General features: G+C 39.7%; 1 protein-coding gene across 2 annotated transcripts in view; it reads left to right on the top strand.

The window, feature by feature from the left end:
* LOC115260159 (prostaglandin E2 receptor EP4 subtype-like) overlaps positions 1–21,703 on the top strand; it is a 71,090-nt gene that overhangs the window by 17,307 nt on the left and 32,080 nt on the right. The gene's annotated exons all lie outside the window — the stretch shown is intronic.

Raw genomic sequence — 21,703 nt, 5'->3', positions numbered from 1 at the left:
CCATGGATCCTGTTGGTCGACAATGCTCGTACTCGAAAATTCTATTAATTTATTCTGCTTGTAGAAAAAACAAATTATAAAATTTTTGCGGAATAAATAGATGGTTTGATATACAATTTTAGAGCAATGATGTGTGACTTACTTTTAGTGATTACGAGCTACGTTTCGTCGACCGTAATTCTCTAACCCTATAGCTCGACGTATTCGTCGTTAAATTTAAGAACCTGTTAATTGACAAATTCAATATTGTTTGATAGGTTTAACTAAATCTTATCATTTTACCTCTTTGCAGATAGATATTGTAGGTTAATACTGGGGATAATACAATTCAATGTTTATCAATTCCTGTTCCTACAATGTAGAGTTCAAGGTTTTGTTGTCATTAGAATAACCAATTCACAATTGAGATTTCTGTGGGACCTCAAAAACTAAACTAGTTATCATCTATTAGTCGCGTATAAAAAAATAGGAATTTAACAAATTTTAGTAGTTTATAACTTTTACCTCACGAAAAGGATTTCTAGATTATTCTTTTTCAACAATGATTTTAGAATGACTATCTGACATTTCGACATGCCCTCTAGCTACCCTTTTTAAATGGTGTCAATCCTTCGGCTATACTATCGGAGCGGTCGTCGTTGTTGGATCCGGTGTTGTCGTAACTATTCGTCGGTTGGGGGTCGCAGGGCTCGTTGGTCGACTTGGCGCAATCAACAGATCCTGTCCAACACACCCCCTGCAGCGCGACCCGCGGTCCTTCAGTAGATCGGCGAGTATGCGAGTGCTCCCAATGAAGTTGAGAAATCGGCAGTGAAAACTCCTTAAGACTTCTCTGAAACCCCCATAACGCTATTGAAACTCCTTTTTTTTGTTTTTACTAACGTGGCTTTTTGCCGTAGGAGGCTTTCCACGGACCAGCACGAATCCATTTTAATCGATGTTTTTTAATCTACTTGATATTTTTGTATACTATTCCTTTTTATGTGAGAAACCGTTTTTTTCGTAAGTTAAATAAATAAATAAAGTTCATATTTTGTCTCGACTAACTTTCAAATAGGGCCTATGAAAAAATGGAACACATGCAAATAAAAAATCATAACACACAAACGGCTTATTCGATCGGCAACTTTGCATACTTTGCTGTTTTTTTTTTAATTTATCTACACCAATATTTGAAAAGGGCTTAAGTTTTTGACCATCTTTTAAAAACGAATGTGACTTAAAAATAACATGACTTACAAAAAAGATTGGTATTGGTGACTTTAAGGAATTTGTGTGAACTTTCAAGTAAAAAATTGAAATATTGAAAAATCGATTCCAGCACGCTAAAAAAGTTAAAAAATAAATTGAAGTCAATTTGGAATACATACCCAATAGAATCCAAAATGGATCAAAGTAATTGAATTGCTATTATCTGAATCTAACACAACACAAAATGTTTTTTTTTTTTGAGTCAAACCAATTTTTGGGTATTTTTATACGTGGATTTGCACATATTGCCAATGAACATAGCTTTATATTTTTCAATTATAAATCTATCCAATAAAAATAATACAATTAAGGATTCTCTTTTGAATCAGAACACCAGATCTGTTACACAGAAATTCAGAATATCAACCAGAAGTCCAATTTCAACTTAAAAGTTTCCTTATTCATAGGAGAATAAAATAAATACTTTGCATTAGAAAGACTTGTGAATCAAACATATGAAGCTATGTTTAATTTAATATATGAAAATATCTGTAAAAAACGCCCTGGATAAAAACTTTTGTTTTCTACCGAAGAGAAACACGCAAAATTATGACATGAAGTACACGGGATACTCAAAATAACTGGGACAGGTAAAATTTTTACTTTCCAAAAAATGTTCAACTCGCTGTAACTTTTCGAAAAGGGAATCAAATATTCTCAAAATTCTAGTGTAAGTTCATCAACTAGTTGTGTATCAGTGGTCCAATTTTGGTAAAGATCGGGCCATTCTACACGAAGTTATAAAGATTCTAGAAAAAGGTATACTTATCCGATCGCCAACTTTGAGCTGTTATATCTCCGGATTCAATGAACCGAATGCAATGAAATTTTGATCATCTATGACACATATAATGAACTTTGAAAAACAGTTGACTTAATTTGAAATTATTAATAAGAAAAAAGTTATAGCGATTTCATTAGTTCTATGATTTTTTAGTAAATTTATCTATTTTTCATATGCATCCCATGACTTTTTCAATTTAATGCCGGCTATTTGATAGCTTTCTTTTGAAACATAAATATATTCAAGTCAATTAGAGGGAATTTAAATTAACTGTAAATACTATCTCGAATTTTGAAACGATGATGAAGTTTTGGATAAATTGATGTTATATAAGAAAAATAATCTAATCGTTATAATTTTCTTTCGTGTAAAGAATTTTAAGTTTAGTCAACAGTTTTTAATAGCTCATTATATAAGACATAAATGATTAAAATTTCATTGCATTCGGTTCATTGAATCCGGAGATATAAAGACTGCCCCAGAAAGTATGGACGCACCTAGTCTTGAGTTGTCTGGGCCTGATCGATGGTTCTTGTATCGGATTTTGTTTTGACTGTTTCTGCTTACTATAAGATCGAAAATTCAAACGTTCTTTGCCGCGAAGAATATTGGAATTCGAAATGATAACATTTTTGGTCATACCCCGCTCTGTGTAAGTTAGAAGGTTTTTTCTTGTGCTCAAACACCTTTATTATTTGTTTATCCAAACGAGGGTTAGCAGGATCTTTATTTTTCTTCCAATTTTTTCCTATGCTTAAACGTGTTATCCCCACCATGGTTGCTGATTACTGCTTGCACGACTTTCTCCCTTACTCCCATCATATTTTGCACATTTTCTAAGTGACCTTTCAAACTCTGTACATCGTTTGTGCACATTTTTTCGATGATGTTTCGCTGATAGCTCATGTATTTTGAAACAAATTAATGGAATCGCAAAAACCGCTATACAAATGCTGAGAAAATAGGTTGACCAACAGGATGTTGCTTTCAAAAAGAACTAGTCATCAATAGTTTCGAAATGCCAGTATTTTCTTACTGCGTCCATACTTTCTGGACCGGTCTTTAACAGCTCAAATTTGACACCTTTTTCTAGAACCTTTATAACTTTGTGTACAATAGCCCGATCTTTTCCAAATTTTGACCGCTAATACACAACTAGTTGATGAACTTACAGTAAACTTGAGAATATTTGATGCCCTTTTCGAAAAGTTACAGCGAGTTGAACATTTTTTGAAAAGTGAAAATTTTACCTGTCCCAGTTATTTTGAGTATCCCCTATATTTGTTGTCCATTAAAGACGTAGCAAGCATTTTAGGGGAAGTTTATGATATTGCTAGGAGCCTTCTATTAGGTATGTAAGAATGTACTTTGAAGAAGGTCAAAAATTGGCCACTAATGCTACCGTGATTTCGAATGCAATTAATCACTTTTCACAGTAACAGTAACTGCATCAAATTAGGCAAGGAATCATAATACCCACGCTTTTTGCACCATTTCACTGCAGAAACGGAGAATTGACCTTCTCACCATACTAAAATTCAGCTCATTACTACAAATCTAGTACTTCACCGATCTGTCCTATTACAAAAATGTCATGTTTGCAAATTGAAATAATTTTTCTTACTTGCATTTTTTTTTTACTTTTAAAGCGTATTGACATTTTCTAATGTTATGAAAGTTCACATGATTACCTTAAAGTCATCCATACATAAAATTCTTGTAGGTATTGTCATTTTAAAGTTATGTTGAGTAAAACACGGTCAAATACTTTAGCCCTTTTCAAATATTTGTCTAGATAAATAAAAAAATAAAGTATGCAATTTTGCTTTAAAATACATAGTCTTTATACCTAAGAAATTCCATCGGATTCTGAGACAGTTTCGGCGAGTTTGCGTGAATTCGTCATACACTCTAAAAAACACACAACCAAAAATGTTCAAAGTGCCATAACTTGTTTGTACATTTTTTACCATTATGAAATTTCTACAAATAGTAGCCAACAGAATAAACTTTATTCTCACAAAATATCACGAAGGTAAAAAAATAGCTTTTTGAGATATTTAATTTTTAGTAACAAAATTCAGTTTTTTTAGAAGAAAAACTAAATAAATTTTTCAATTTGTATTTTTCTGAGAGTCGTTATTTATTAATCTACAACTTTGCCGAAGACAGTTTTCCGATCAAACAAGCAGTTTCAGTGATATTATTTTTCATTTGCATATATTCCATTTTGACATAGGCCCTATTTGAAAGTTAGTCGAGACTCCATAAAAAGTTTTAATATGAAAAAATGGTTAGGGGAACAGAGCCCAAAATGCCAAGATGGGGTAAAATGGCCCAACTCATAAAATCATTCCTGAATGGGACTTGATCATTGATATAGGTGAACGGTATCAAGATATGTTTGCATTGAACATTCTTCTAGATGCTAGGCTGCCAAACCCACGGAAAATCTTTTGATTTCCCAATGAAAATTGGCAACTTCCGGTTTTCCGTGCTTGCAATTAAGGTTTTCTGGTGATTTTATTACCAGCCAAGTGTTTCCAACGAGATTGAGGCACGCATGGAGTCGCATGGTTGTTGATGTCTACGCTTTCCATGTTAGGGGTCATTCAAATATTACGATCATCGTTTTGCGGGGAGGGGGGTAACACTCCATGTATTGAGTAAACGAAAAAACGTGACAAATAGGTGAAAGTGAGTCGAAAATGCCAGAAAACTGAAGGACGTAATTTTTGAATGTTTTCATGAAGTGGCATCTTACCCCATGGCAGATGGCCTTTTTGCACCACTTCCGTTTTACGAACCAGTTTCTAAAATCGCTAAAAATCAATGAAAATGCAATAATTTAGTGAATATTTTTGCTGAAGCATCGAGCAAATATTGTCTAGTTGCTGTTACCACTTTGAAAGCCTAACAAATGAGGCTATATATCATTGAAAACGATGAAAGTTTGAAAAATGGCATATTGCCCCACTTTCCCCTATTTATATTGATTATAACAGGTGTGCAAAAATATATGCAAATCAAAAATGCAAAATTAAACAAATTGGGTTTTTTTTGTGCTGCTTCGTGGAAAGCCTCCTAGGCGAGTTCGCCACGAATTTAAACTCCTCTGTAATCTCCTTGATCCCATTGAAACGCCAATGACACCTGTAGAAACAACCTTAAAAGGCTCACGAATCCCCTGAAACTACCACCTGAAACCCCAGGAAGCCCCTTGGAACCCTCTTTTATAGCGCTCTGTGGGAACTTCCTAGAAATTAGCCTCGGTCCCAACTTAAAATGCCCAGGAGCAAGAGCTGTTCTCGTGAACTAAGTTTCTCTTGAAGTTGATCTCAAACAAGTCTGCATTACGCAATACCCAGTCTTGACCGTACCACCTGTTGCAAATATCTGAGACCTGCTGCTTGGGAATTAGGCTATAGGTGCAACCTGGTTCTAAACAGTGGTTCCGGGAGTCAGATTATTTCTTAAGGCGTAGACGTGCTACACAAACGTGCAGCGATGGACCGAGTGCACCGGAATGTGGAGAATATTGGGCAAAACCGTGGCTGCAGGGCTGGACCCATAAAGGGACCCACGAAACATGACATTATGCCCAGGATAGTGGCAAAAAAACTACAGATCAATTCAATCGTGAGCAATAAATTATTGTAGATGAAATTACACCGAATCGACCGGAAATTAAAAGTAACATTCATGCAATAAATAATCTTTATTAATCTACCCATTCGTTCCATATTGGTATTCCCTGGACTACAACTGACAATAATTACAGAAATGACACTTTCAAACTATAAACATCACTGAAACAATGAACAGTGCAGAGAGCAAAATTAATCATTCTGAGGCGCAAATGTACTAGGCATATACCGCCAACAAAACGCCCCAGACTCATTCGCGCGTCTTTTCCATGCCGGTCACGTCAATCGAACTTGCCCATAACGTATTCGGTTTTGGCAGTGCGCCACCAATTGAATAGAAGAATGAATTTTTAGTTGGGTAGATTCGCAGTTCCGTGGCGCGGATTGTTCTGCCTACACCCCCGCACGCACCGGCTTGCACACATTCTTGTGACTTGTTTCTCATTTTGGGTGATCTTTTGTATCTATACATTCCATTGCTTTTTTTTCGACTCAAAGATCACGGCGCTGTCCGGTAGGTAGATTGAAAAAAGTCTGAGATGAATGATAATGTCATCGACGGACGACGGTCCCGAGCCATACCCAACGAGGCTGGCGAGGGTGGGACCCATTTGGCACAGGATGACTTTTTTATTTCACCCATCACATTATTGCTAACGGACGGTTTGCTGTTATCGTCGCCCCCATTGGAGAAATATTAATGATGATCCATTATCAGCTTATGGTGATAAGGGCTCGTGCCGTATCTGAAGTATAAATCATTTCCGCTTCGATGAAGGGTTGGATTGTTTATTGATGGTGCGCTGAGGTTAGTTTGAATACAACGACGACGGACGGCCTAAATCGTTTAGCAGGGATAAACACAAGATTCCAGCACAATAAACACATCACATCAGTTTAGTTTTCTGATGTGCCAAATATCCATGTAAATGAATCACCACGATGTCTTTTGTCTGAAACAAAGTTTCAAATGAAGATTATTTCAGACATATGTACATACTTCTAGAGCACATACTTTCTTACTTTCACTCCTGAGCAGAAGGCCGAAATAAAGGATTTTCATCCTGAGTGATTGGCCGCCATCACCTTCACCTGTGACCAGGTTCAATTTCTGCCTCCTTCCTTTAGTTTCTTGTTGAGACATGAGCCTCTGGACTTGCCTCTGCTGCGATGTCATGCTGGGTTCCAGTCTAACGCTTGCTTACAGATTTCATTCCCGCAACTGCGAAAAGTGTGAACGACCTATCTCCACTGTCGCTCCCGAATTACAGTCGCCATCGACTTTTGATGACTTCGGCGATGGAGCTACTCGTTGAGATCCAATTAAGAGGTCCCCATTGTTACCTATAAAATAGCTCACAATACCTGCTTTTCATTGTTGTATTCTTTTCCTTTTGTTTTTTTTGTTTCATTTTTCTAAAATTCTGTAAATAAGTATGCTCTAATAATAAGATACAACTACAAAAAATGTAAATATGTATAAGGTACACCGGGGCAAGTTGAAACGGGTGGGGCAAGATGAAACATGAAGTTTTGAAATAGATTTCAATACAATTTGTAAATTTCTCGTTCTCCTTAAGATTGTTTGAATCGAAAACTATGTGTTATAGCATTCAAGCATTGGATAACATCATGTTAACCCGCTGTTTCATCTTGCCCCGATGTACCTTATACTTTTTCCTATTACCTACCCTAATCTCCCTTGTGAATAAATAAAAACAGCTAAAAGAAAAATTTAAAAATGCTATCCAATAATACCTTATAACGTTTTGTCGTTTTTTATCTTTTTAAATAAAATAAAGTTTGAATTCAATTGGATAAATCTGTTTTTTATATATATTTTAGATTTATAATTCAAAGTTCGTTTCTTTAATTTATTACTATTTTAGTTAATTTGTAGCTTTTGACGTTGTTGGGGCAGGTCTGGGCTCACCTAGATCTATCTCCTCCAAATGGCAACGTAATGCACCAACGGCTCACTTCGCGTAATCGGCCCCAATTGCTACAACGGTCAAAGCAAACACTTTCATGCACTTAAGGTTCACTGAACTCAAAAACTTTTATTGCGATGGAAAAAAGGTGATACATGCACTATCGTTTTATTTGACCTGCTTCTGCCGGTGGATGGCTTAAAACTCAAACTCTGTACATAACGAACCTAGGATGAGGCTCAGCCTTCTAGTAAGAGATGGGATGAGAGAGCACAGAGAAAGTCTACACTAGCTGTGGGCTACCTAAAGCTATCGTGTAAAGCCTTGAAATCCAACAGACGTTTTTATCTTATTTAAGTATAATCTTATTTAAATTGGATTCGTTGTATTTGAACCGTTTGAGTTTGAACCGTTTCATTTAGTAGAGATTATCCGTTTCATGTAAGGTTTGTGTCTAGGCTAAGTTAATGACGATTCATGTTGTATCTTATATGACTTTTTCGATGGCGTAAAATAGTTTTGCGGCTATGTGCGATTGAATTTGGCGCACTTGTCAATAATAGTTTGTAGATTCAATAGACGACTGCTTCAATAGTGGGAAATTTACTTGACAAGAGAATTAGACTTGACTCCATGACTTAGAGTCAGCTGGTGAACAGAAGTGAGCTCCGGCGATCTTCTCCCAGTTTTTAGTTTGAAGTGTTTTTTTTATGTTGTCGCCAGGGCAGATACTCTGCTCCATGTGCACGTATTTGTTGTTTTCAAAGAGTCCAAGAGGCGCTTTTTATTTTGGCTTCAAGCCTTTTTTGCTGCTCCTCACCCGCCAAAACTGGCAGCCAAACGGAGAGTAGGGATGACATCCGGCCTACCCGCGCGCGGTTTAAGCATGATCGGGCAGAGTATCGGACCGGCGACACTCCCCCTCCGCACCTTCAGCCCGGCGAACGTTTTGGAGAGCGAACCGACGTCGACGACTGGTCACGACGAAGCACCGACAACGAAAAAGCCTGCGCAGGTACGTCGTTTTTGAGTTCATGGCCATGATCATACTTTTTTAAATTAGGGGGAAATTTGCTCAACAGACACCCGAACAGGAAGGTTCGGGTAGTGTGGGGTTAGACCGTCTTCTACAACAAATGTTAAAGCCAGGACTACTCTCTCCTCGACCTACTGAACACATTCCTATGGTCGCCAAACCCTTCATCTTTCCGGAATCACCAAGAAGGCATTGCTTCAGAGAGGGGCTAGTGCACACCGCACCCTCAAGGTTAGCTGTGTAGCCTGCAGCAACGAAGATCGATAACTCGCTTTGGAGAGTCCATCACGGTAGAACGCTGGCGCGTAGCCAGTTTCCCGAGAAGTCCCCACCTCACTATTCCCTTTGTCCTCGGAAGGCGGGCAGGCTCAACCCCACCCGCGCCCATCTGCTTAACAGACATCAAGAACTGATGCCTGCGTACAACCTGATCTGACCTGCCCGCAAAGGAAGAATATCACTACGTACCCTTCAGGCCCTATCAGATGCACCCGAAGGTTGCAGACAGCAGGGTCTCACCTACCCCGACCCTTGCCGGGGACCCCTTTCCAACCGCGGGCTCGGATCCAACCCAGTAGACCTACACCACGACAACACCGCTACCGGGACTTCCTCTCCGCGGCCACTTAATCGCTGTAAGGGTCGATCTCGACCGCAGGGCACCGGTATGATCTACGAAGCCGACTCCGAACCCCTAGACCACCTCTTGTACTGCATCTGAACTAGCCATTCTCCGAGTCCACGCGCCACCTCCTCTGTAGCATCCAGACGATATGGGTGATAGCCGTTGAAACGGCGTTCCAGCCAAACTCATCCCTACACATCCTCTGGACCAAGTTGTCCGGGTTTATGTCCTCCTCGCATATGGCAAGCATGCGGTCACGCATTGTGCGAAAACGCGGGCACACGAACAAAACGTATTCCGCCGTTTCCTCTAAACCATCGTACACTGGGCATTCGGGAGAATCCGCATGCCCGAAACGGTGTAGATACTGTCGGAAGCAACCATGACCTGTGTCAGGTGGAATGTAACTTCCCCATGGCGCCTATTAATCCAACTATCTACCCTCGGTATCAACCTATGGGTCCACTTTCCTTTGGTGGAACTGTCCCACGTGCGCTGCCATTTGACCATAGAGGCCACCCGAGCAAAGTCTGACAGCAAATTGAAAACAAATTTTGATGTTGTGATATTGCAAATTATGATAACTCAGGTTGTTGTCGTTTTGGTCGTTTTAACGGTTAAAACATCAAAAATGAGAGCAGAAAAATGTTCCCGTAACAGCAAGTTGAAAACAATTCCTGCTACCAGCGATAGCAAATTGATAACTGTTTTTGCTATAAGTACGAAAAAATAGAAAAATCGTTAAATATAGGGGTTATTCGATTGATATCAAATCCTAAATGCCATAAGATAACTACACTAATGGTATGTATATTCCTGAAGTTATTATACATGATTGCCTAGAAGTTATGAAATAACTTAAAAACTTTTTTTTTTTGAATAGTTTAAAGTGACAGCAAAACGAAATCTAAGATTGAAATCAAATTTAATCAAGACCAACTGATATCAAAATGTGATATCAGTTTGCTGTTGAATACAGATCGAGTTTTCGATTTGCTATCATTTTGTTGTCAGACTCTGCTCGGGCATCCTGACAGTCCTACGTATGCCTCTTGTGCCGCGCATTTCGATGCACTCCATGCCCTCACTGATAAGAATGCTGATAGGCACCATACCATTAATGACGCAGAGAGCGTCGTGTGACACGGTACGGCAGTGCTTCCCAAACTGTGCGCCGCGGCGCCCTGGTGCGCCGCGAACCTTTCCCAGGTGCGCCGCAGGCTTTTGAGTTATGACAAAACAAACAAAAACAAACTCTTAATTCGTATTGCGGAACATCTTTGATTTTGTTTTGTATGGTAAAACTAGTGTAGCTTCATATTTTTTTAATCTTTCCCTGAGTCTTTGATTGTTCCATAGGATTTCTGGTATGCTTTTTAAATATATCAATTGACACACAATTTTAAAATGTTTAAATTTTAAGTTAATAAAATTGTTTTTGGATCTTATAAGCTTCAGCTTATCTTTTGATTTAAATATAACTTGTCCATAGTTTTTATTTCAAGAATCTTATTTGCGTTCTTTTCAGAATAATTACAAGGTCTTCGGGACAGCTAGCGGCATGCAGGTTTGCCGTTGTGACATTGTGAAGAGCTAGCTTTAACCTTTTTGAACCTAACTGAACTTTGAATATGTTTGCCATGCTCGGTTACATCACTGAGGCCCTTTAAGTCAAAATTTATGAAAATAAAAAAGTTCAATCAAAGCCCACCTGACAGGTTCTCTACAATTTCTTCATGTGCCAAAATCTTCTAAAATAAATAAAAGTGTTGCTTTGCAATTTCCGAAAAAATGAAACTTTGGTCAAGTTCTGTGAAGTCATTTTATTTCAATTGGAATTCTTTAATTATTGCAAACGCTTTAGAATCTTTGGCTGAATTATTAAAAAGCAACAGTTTGTTTTACCTGTACATCTGAGTTTTTTTTTCTTTTTATTAAGCTTGAAATCAACATGATTTTTGAAATCCTACAAACATATTAAAATTATCTTTGAGAAATTTATTAAAAAATCCAAATTTTCTCTGAATCCTAAGATAACATGCTATAAGAAGTGTTCCACGATTGTTGCCTTTGACATTTTAAAGTGAAAGCAGTTTATAATTAAAAAAAAACCTTTTAAACATCTTTGGTGCGCCGCGACATTTTTGGAAATTACAAAGGGCGCCGCGATAGCAAAAAGTTTGGGAACCTCTGCGGTACGGTACGCGCTCGCAACCCTCAGGCACATTAGCCTGTAAGTACTTTCCAGCTTCCGTCGGTAGCATTCAGTACTTAGCGCGGTGCCCCACGCCCGGCCGCCATACCTAAGTATGGACGTAGCAACACTAGCCAGAAGCTTGTGCTTACTGGCGTACACCGCAGAGCTATTGGACATCATCCGGAACAGTGCCGTTGTGGAGGCTCTTTTACAGGCATAGTTTACGTGGCTACCTAAGGTAAGCTTATCGTCGATCATCACGCCCAAGTGTTTGACGGAGCGCTTTGACAGGATAGTGCACTCTCCTACACTGATCTCCGTCTGCTGCTCCGACTTCCGGTTGTTAGCAACCGTCACCTCTGTCTTGTAGTGAGCCAGCTCCAGTTTCCTGGACCGCACCCACGCCTCCACAACCTTGATCGAGTGGTCGGTAGTCAACTTCATCTCCTCGATCGTTTCACCGTTGACTTCGAGCGTAATGTCGTCGGCAAATCCGACAATCTCCACTCCCATGGAGAACTCTAACCTCAACACCTCGTCGTACATGACATTCCATAACACCGGACCCAGGATGGAACCTTGCGGGGCTCCTGAGGTTATGCGAAAGCACTTCCGACCCAGCTCCGTATCGTAAACTAGTACTCGATTCTGAAAGTAACTTTCGAGAATCTTATACAGGTACCCCGGTATCCCCAGACGCAAGAGCGCATCGGCAATAGCAGACCAGCTGGCGCTATTGAACGCGTTCCTTACATCCAGAGCCACTACCGCACAGAAACGAATTCCCCTCCTCTTAGGCTCGAGTGCTTTCTCGGCGGCTTTTGTAACCGACAAGATAGCGTCTAAGATGTGTAACGGGAGCGAAAGGATAACAAAAGGAAAGAACAAAACAGCCTCCGCTTAAGCGCCAGGCAAGTCGGAAACTTGCCGCGAAGGAGCGTGTCAATCTCAAAATCCCATACCCGGCCGAGACCTCAGGGCGAGTCCTTGTCTAAAGTCTCCAATCCCAAAACCGAAACTTCTGATCGCACGGACTAAATACAACAACCGAAATCTTAACCAACTCCAGGGTGGACTGGTTTCCTTTGAAGGTTTGCCAAATCCAGAGCCTATTCTACCACGATCGCGAAGGTAAAACTTGATTAAAAGATCCCTTAGTCAGACCACAATTTCGTCAATTCGTCACAATACTACTAGGGCAGCGTTATTCATTGTTCGGGGGTAACATTTTATTGGATCAATTTCAAAATCCCTACTCTGCCTATCTCCACTCGATTCACTTAATCTAGGGTTAGTTCGATTTACATGGGTTCAGTTTTGTTCGAGCAGCTGCCCTTTCTCATACCTGTGCATGCTTCGGTTTCCTCACCTGCTGGTTGCAGTGGTAGTTGCACCAGCTGGGCGGGCTCCTTTAGGTAGGCCACACGTCAGCCTTACCCGAGTAACGGTTCTCGCTCGGTGACGTCGGTGGTGAGTTGTCCCGCCGTGGTGAATTAGTGCGGGTCGGACTAACTTGTCTGTTCGTTTAAGTGTCACGTCAGAACGGCTCTATGACGCAACGATGATGATGACCTCATCGACCAACCTCGTGGGCTAGTTTCTCACAGGGCGTATCGAGCGGCCACTACACTCCAGATTTAGACTGGTCCTGGGGGTTAGACCTTCGCGTGAAGGATTACCTTCAAACGGGTTTACACAAAATTAACTTTTTATTCTTGGGGAGCACAATTAAAAGGTTTACCTGGTGTTGGCACAGAACTAATTTAATCTCTTCGGGTGCTGTAGTTGATCAGATTGCTCCACCGAATTATTAAACTTCGTTTAGCTAGGCACATTATAATTGCAAACCTCAATTAACAATTTAACTAACCACGCCGGGCTCACATGGCGATGGCTAACTAGTCCAATAACAAATTATTTTTCGAATGCACTTCTGCACTTCTCCTGAGCACCATTACAATTTCTTCCCTTGACTTGGCTTTGATTCACTACTGAATTATACAATTGTTCAATCTTGAGTAATGTTCTAGGCACAACCTTTCTCTTCGGTGGTCAAATACTAAGAGGGCGTTCAATCTCGCTTTACGGACCTTTCATCCTATGTTCGTTCCGCGGGCTATTGTTTTAGTGATCATGCCATACATCCGTTCAATTTCGATATCGAAAACCGCCGACTTAAACTGTCTTCGATTCTACAGTAGAGTACGTATCAGAGAGAAGGAACGCTTTCGCTATAACAATATTGGCGTAGGACACGTTTAAATGTTGTTTGAATTGGAAAAGGGAATATCTTTTATTTGATAATTTTTAAAGGGAATTTAATTAAGTTTTTTTTATATATAAAAGTTTGTAACTTGTTACAGGTGGACCTTCCCTTCCGGAAACCGTACTGGTTACTCGAAAGACCATTTTCGCCCTCGGTGAACCTCAACATTCTATTGAGGATGTTTTTTTTCGGGCACCTTTCCCGCCGTGTCTATCAAGCATATTGGTCTACATGCCGACGGGTCTCCGGGTGGTTTCCCCGCCTTTGGCAATAGTACCAGGCTCTGCCTCTTCCAAGCTTCTGGGAAAACTCCCTCGTCCAGGCATTTCTGCATAGCAGACCTGAACATCTCGGGAGCCTCTGCAATAGCTACTTTTAAGGCCAGGTTCGGAACTCCGTCCGGACCTGGGGCCTTACCTACGCTAAGGGACTTTGCTATCCCCACAAGTTCCACATCGGTGACCCTCTCCTCATCGCCAGCCCCAGTCCCCGGCTGTCCTACGGAAGAAAGCCAAGGACTAGGATCTTGACGCAGAAAAAGCCCCTCGATGATCCCCTCCAACATCGCTGAAGATTGCTCAGTAGGAACCATTACACCTCTCGTCTTGGCCATCACGATCGTGTAGGCATCACTCCACGGGTTCGCATTGGCACTCTGACAGAGACCCTCACAGTAGGCCAAAGCAGTTTTCAGCGCAGCGCAGCGGCGAATAACACCCGCCGTTCGTTTCGCCCTTCCTCTGATCGTGCTCGCTGCATCCGCCGCCTAGCCCGTAGGCAGGCGCGGCGCAGGTCCGCAATTGCGTCGGTCCACCAGTAATCCGGTGGCCTCACATTTCTAGGGTGGACTCGCCTAGGCATGGTCGATCACACGCACGTGAGAGCACCGCTACCAGCTCTTCACCGTCTAAACCAAGTAAGTTTCGCTCACGACGGAGCGCCTCCCTAAATACCCCTTCGTTGAAGTATGATGTTTTCCACCTGCGAGGGCTTGGCCTTGGCCTAGCCACCTCTTCTTCTACTCGCTGCCTGCTGTTGTTGTAGTCGATACTGTAGCGAACCACCAGGTGGTCGCTGTGAGAGTAGCTATCATCTACTCTCCAGTTCGAACTACTTGTTAAGCCAGGACTACAAAAGGTCACGTCAATAATTGACTCCGCTCCGTTTCGTCTATAGGTAGTCTTGATACCGACATTAGCCAATTCGACATCTAAGATGGCCAGTGTTTCAAACAATATTGAATACTCTATAGGTTCTATGACCTTAGCAGGATTGAGCATCCAGCCAAATATAATATTTTTCATTATGTCGCGTAAAATATCACTAAAGAGATGCAATACAGCTTTTCTTCCACATCCAAAAGAGATTCATTGAATCATTTCGTAAACAACGTTGTTTATTTCGCCGTAAAACTTTTCCCATGAATAGAGCTATACCCACCACCTACCTATTTCGATTTATTGCGTGCTTAGACTGACAAATTTCCATCACAAAAATCCCCTGTCCACCTATCTGTGCGACGGCACAGGCAGCCCAACAAAGAATATAGGTATGAAGGGACGCTGCTGCAGCGCAAGGGAAATTCCCAAAGCATTATTCCTCAATTATGCGCGTCCGAAATAATCTCCTGTGTGATGTGTTCCGTTGTTTTGGAAGATGGTGTATAGTGTCTCCGAAGGGTGGCCTATATTCACATTTCTAAGACATTGAGTGTAACTTGAAGTTACTTACGGTAAGAATAAGTTATCACATTCCCGAAACATATATAATTACATAGTTGAAAACTCGGAAAAAACTTACTTTTTCAAGAAACCAATATCGAAGTATTAACTATCATGCCCCTCCATGGTTTGACCAAATTCAAACGAAACGCATACACTAAGGTCTTTTTTTACACGGGGGATACGTCCCGTGTAAAAAAACCGTGTAAAAAAACCGTGTTAATTCGCGAAACCGTGTAAAAAAACGTGTTAATTTGAGAAACCGTGTAAAAAATACCGTGCTAATTCGCGAATCCGTGTAAAAAAAACTAAAGGAAATCTGAAAATATTTGAAATGTCCTCACTTCCAGACATTCGAGGTTTCTTTTAGAGAGTTGATAAGGAAAGGGGGGGGGGGGGGTGGTAGTAGTAAGGGTTGAATCTAGGGGTTAGTGGGGAAGGGGACAAGGGATGTGTCATGGGGAGCAGAGTGCATATAATTACCAAGGAAGATCGCAACTGATATTTTGGGGTGTTACAGGTCCACGGAGCAAGGTGGTGTAGAGAAAGATGTTCCAGGACACCCAGGAACTTTCGCGAGTAAAGGCTTTAATATCTACGAACGTAATCGATTGATTATTGTTACATCACTGATACTGTTCAACATCCTACAGGTCTACGGAGCATTGTTCTGTAAATAAATAATTTTCAAACATGACCTCTAATTTTGATCTCCGAGAACTTCCGCGAGTAAAAGCCAGAAGATCTACAAACATAGCCAGTTTCTTGCTACATTACCGATGCGTTGTAACATTCCAGAGGTCCATTGAATATTGTACTGAAGAGTATTCATTTCTAAAGATATGCTAGGTCTTCCATGAACTTCCGCGAGTTAAGGCCTGAAGATCTACAAGCGTACTCAATGAATTGTTGTTACGTTTCTAATGCGTTGCACACTGGGGCAGAACTGAAAATACATGAAAAAAACCTCTAGCTCGTCGAGATACTCATTTGGTGTCTTCAGAGAAAATATTTCTATGAACATGGTCGATATTCTGAGCGGTAGTAAATTTTTCTTACGTTATTCGCATAAAAGTCCTATAAGACATTTTGGCCAAATTACATTTTAGCGATATGGTGTCTTCGGCAAAGTTGTTCGGCTATTTATGCTGACAAAGTTTGCTGAGGACGTCAAATTTCCAAAGCCTACTATTCTTGAGATATTAACCGATTTATAAAATACCTACCTAAAATCGAAATTTTTCATTAAAATTCGTTTTTAAACAAATTTAATGTCCGTTTTCAAGTTATAATAATGAAAAATACTAAAATAAAACATATATCGAGGAAATTTGTTGGAAAAAAATAAAATATTCATTGATTTCATATAGAAAGTTCCCGAAAATCACGCAAAATGTATATAGGACGTTCTTGCAGTCGGGCAAGTGCGGGCAAGTTTTTTCATCGGCATTTACCTAAAAAATACATTAGCTTGCATGTAAAAAAAATTTCACAGACATGATATTTAATGATTTTTTCTAAATTGGGTTTAAAGTTTACTGTTTTGGATAAATAAGTACAAAATTTATGCTCATAAAATACTACGTTTCAAGATGCCAAGTGAACCATGAAAAGAATAGATGAAATTCAGTCACTGGTTTAGTTGTTTCTAATCTCCAAACAAATTGTAAAACACAAAAATGTCTCAAACGCCAGTGAAAGCATGCTTTGGTTTTATCATTCGTCAATGCGTTATACAGTCACACGTCATGAATATTTTTTTTTATTGTATGATTATTATCTTATTTAATAGAGATATTAAAAAAAATGTGAAGAGTTATTAGCATAAATAAATGTATTCAATGATCTTAAAACTCAAAAGCATGTGGGTAAAAAAATGTAGAAAAGCTTTTTAATTATTTTAACCTAGTCGTACGTACTAAATATTTAAATATTTTGCGTACTAAGCAAAATTAATAACAATTCATCAGAAATATACCAGTAAATAACTATTCTTTGTTATTTGATTCCTCTATTATTTAGCTGTCTTTCAAATTAGTGGCCATCACAGGAAGCAAACATATGTCTAGATCTCTACAAAATCTGGATGTGTTGTAAAATAGTCGTTGAATCTTCACGCAAATACACCATTACGTGTGAATAAATCATTAACGAATGATAAAACCAAGGCATGCATTTATTGGCGTCATTTGGGACATTTTTGTATTTTACAATTTGTTTGGAGATTAGAAGCAACTAAATCTATGACTAGATTGTATTTATACCTTTTATGGTACACTTAGCATTTTAAAACGTAGTATTTTGTGTACATAAATGTTGTACTAATGTACCCAAAACAGTAAACTTTGAACTCAATTTATAAAAAATCATTAAATATCATGTCTGTGATTTTTTTTACATGCAAGCTAATGTATTTTTTAGGTGATTGCCGAAGAAAAAACTTGCCCGCACTTGCCCGACTGCAAGAACGTCCTATATACATTTTGCGTGATTTTCGGGAACTTTCTATATAAAAACAAAGTATATTTTATTTTTTCCAACAAACTTCCTCGATATATGTTTTATTTTAGTATTTTTCATTATTATAATTTGAAAACGGACATTAAATTTGTTTAAAAACGCATTTTAATGAAAAATTTCGATTTTAGGTAGGTATTTTATAAATCGGTTAATATCTCAAGAATAGTAGGCTTTGGAAACTTGACGTGTTCAGCAAACTTTGACAGCATAAATAGCCGAACAACTTTGCCGAAGACACCATATCGTCCTCTCCTCCTCTTCTTGGCGTAACGTCCTCACTGGGACAAAGCCTGCTTCTCAGCTTAGTGTTCAATGAGCACTTCCACAGTTTTTAACTGAGAGCTTCCTCTGCCAATGACCATTTTGCATGTGTATATCGTGTGGCAGGCACGAAGATACTCTATGCCCAAGGAAGTCAAGGAAATTTCCTTTACGAAAAGATCCTGGACCGACCGGGAATCGAACCCGTCACCCTCAGCATGGTCATGCTGAATACCCGTGCGTTTACCGCCTCGGCTATATGGGCTATATGACACCATATCGCTAAAATGTAATTTGGCCAAAATGACTTATAGGACTTTTATGCGAATAACGTAAGAAAAAATTACTACCGCTCAGAATATCGACCATGTTCATAGAAATATTTTCTCTGAAGACACCAAGTGAGTATCTCGACATCTCGACGAGCTAGAGGTTTTTTCCATGTATTTTCAGTTCTGCCCCAGTGTGCGTTGTAACATGCTACAGGTCCATGAACAATTTTTCTGTAAGGAACTAATTTTCATAGATGTTCTAGGTCCTCTAAGAACTTCCATGAGTTAAGACCTGAAGATCTACAAGCGTTATCAATGGTTTGTTGTCACATTACTGATACAGTGTAGCGTCCTACGGGTCCAGGGAGCCTAGTTCTGTAGAGAAATAATTTCCAAAGATGATCTAGGACCTCCAAGAACTTCCGCAAGTAAAGGCCTCAAGATCTACAAACGTTATCAATGGTGTGTTGCCACATTACTGATATAGTGTAGCGTCCTACAGGTCCAGGGAGCATAGTTCTGTAGAGAAATAATTTCCAAAGATGATCTAGGAGCTCCAAGAACTTCTGCGAGTAAAGGCCTTAAGATCTACAAGCGTAATCAATGAATGGTTGTTACATTTCTAAAACGTTGTTACATGCTACAGGTCCATGAACCACTTTCCTGTAAGGAACTAATTTCCACAGATGTTCTAGGTCTTCCAAGAACTTCCATGAGTAAAGGCCTCAATATTTACAAGCGTTATCAATGGTTTATTGTCTCATTACTGATACAGTGTAGCATCCTACAGGTCCAGGGAGTAGTTCTTTAGAGAAATAATTTCCAAAAGTGATCTAGGACCTCCAAGAACTTCCGCGAGTAGTGGCCTTAAGATCTACAAACGTTATCAATGGTGTGTTGTCACATTACTGATATAGTGTAGCGTCCTACAGGTCCAAAGAGCATTTCCAAAGATAATCTAGGACCTCCAAGAACTTCCATGAGTAAAGACCTGAAGATCTACAAGCGTTATCAATGGTTTGTTGTCACATTACTGATACAGTATAGCGTGCTAAAGGTCCAGGGAGCATAGTTCTGTTGAGAAATAATTGCCAAACATCTTCTAGGCAGTCTTGTTAGCGATCACAGTCTTTTACACCTTTTCGTCGATATTCGACTGCCTTTGTCTCCAACATTCGCAACACAAGCGATCAAACTACTATACGGAACAAAAATGTCGAATGAATGCGCTTGACCACGATTGCGTCTTCGGGAGATGGTTCGGTTTTTGCTATTTCTGTCTTTCTTATAAAGAGAACTGTTTTGGATAAATGTAAGTGTCGTAATCGATTTATCAAACACGAATAAACTAATATTATACTAATCTTAATCAAAATTGGCTAAAATCTTGCAAAAAGCTGGAATTAGACAAATTTCATCGTGTCAGACGACGATGATTTGATCCACTTTTTTGTTTATTGATCTTCGTTCTGCCGCTCGTGTTGTGTGTAAGAGATAGCGGTTGCGCTCGAATGAAGCAAAGCAAGCTGACACCCGACCGCGGCAACGAAACGAAGGTAGTGAAAAGTGTCGAATGTTTACAAGCCTGCTTCTAGGTACCCCAAGAACTTCCATGAGTAAAAGCACAATGGATTGTTGTTACAACTTATACGGTGCAAGATCATACAAGACCATGGAACATTGAGCTGAAGAGAACAAATCTCCAAAGATAATTTAAGTCCTCCAAGAACTTCCGCGGGTAGAGGCCTTAAGATCTTCAAGGGCAATATATGGATTTTCATTATATTATTGATGCTGTGCAACATCCTACAAGTCCATGGAGAATTGTTGTGTAACGAACTAATTTCCAAAGATTTTCTATGTTTCCCAAGAACTTCCGTGAAATAACCTTTAGGATCTCTAAGCGTAATCAATGAATTGTTGTTTCATTACTGATGCGGTGCAACATCCTTGAGGTTTACCGGTTGTCAACTGCGACTGCGATAGCTATGAACTTTGGTCAACTTCGTACTTATTTTTGAGTTCTCGCATTGGTAAAGAATTCAAAAGATAGATGATTGGGTAATTTCTGTTTGGGTTTGGTCACTACGAAACATAAATGTTGCTGACTGATAAGTTAGTTTTATCGATTATACATACTCCATAAGTACCTCATTATACTCCATTATACGCTTTGGAAACAAAACTCGAATGCCATTCGTCTGAATTCCAAATACCTGAATAATAAACGCTCGAATTTCTTTCGCCCGAAAAAATCACTTGCCCGAAAATAACGTCTCCCGCATAAGAAATCTCCAAATGAATTGTTACAATACTACATCTGAAATTGCGGTCCAATTGTTTACCATAATGCAAATGTTTGAAATTTTAATCCCAATGCCTGCATATCGTGTAGTGATAATCCGAAAAATAACGTTTATTATTGCAGACTACATCCCAAATTGGACTATCACACTTTTTTTGGTACGCCTAAAAAGTGTGATAAAAGTGCACATTTGCCTTGGATCGTCTCGACGTCTTCGGTGCACTTATTCCTCCATTTACAAGGAATAAGTGCACCGAAGACCTCAATTCGATCCGACGTGGCCCTGCGCTGCAATCACACTTTGAAGGTGTGTGCACACTATTGTGTCAGTCCAATTTGGGGTGCAGTCAGCAATATATACATCACAAGCGTGATGTTACCAACGATAGTTGTTTGTTAAGGTCTATATACGCAAGAGTACTTGAAAGACCCAAAGCATTCTTGAAAATCAAGACTCTACAGAACTGTTGCTTCGTGGTCGTGCGGCTAAGGTCACCAAGCCTTTAGTCGCATCGTGCTAAGGAGCGCGGGTTCGATTCCCGCCGCAGCTGTCAGGAAAAGTTTTTGGCTGTGCCACTGGGCGTTGCATGCTAGTCCGTTTTCTAGTGTCGTGCTTCCTTCAAAGAGCAAATACTTCACTGGAAGCATTAAACGTGTCCGTGTCTTTTCAACTGTCTTCTATGGACATGTAGGACGTTGCACCGCATCAGTAATGCAACAAAAGTCCATTGATTATGCTTATTGATCTTAAGACCTTTACTCGCGAAAGATATTGGATTACCTAGAAAATCTTTGAAAATAACTTCTCTACAGAACCATGCTCCAGGAAGTTCGTGGATGCCCTAGAATAACCTTGAAAACAACATCTCTTCAGAGCTATGCTCCAT

This window comes from Aedes albopictus, chromosome 3 (assembly GCF_035046485.1).
Source record: "Aedes albopictus strain Foshan chromosome 3, AalbF5, whole genome shotgun sequence".
Taxonomy (NCBI): Eukaryota; Metazoa; Arthropoda; class Insecta; order Diptera; family Culicidae; genus Aedes; species Aedes albopictus.
This window is presented reverse-complemented; position numbering and strand designations above follow the sequence as displayed.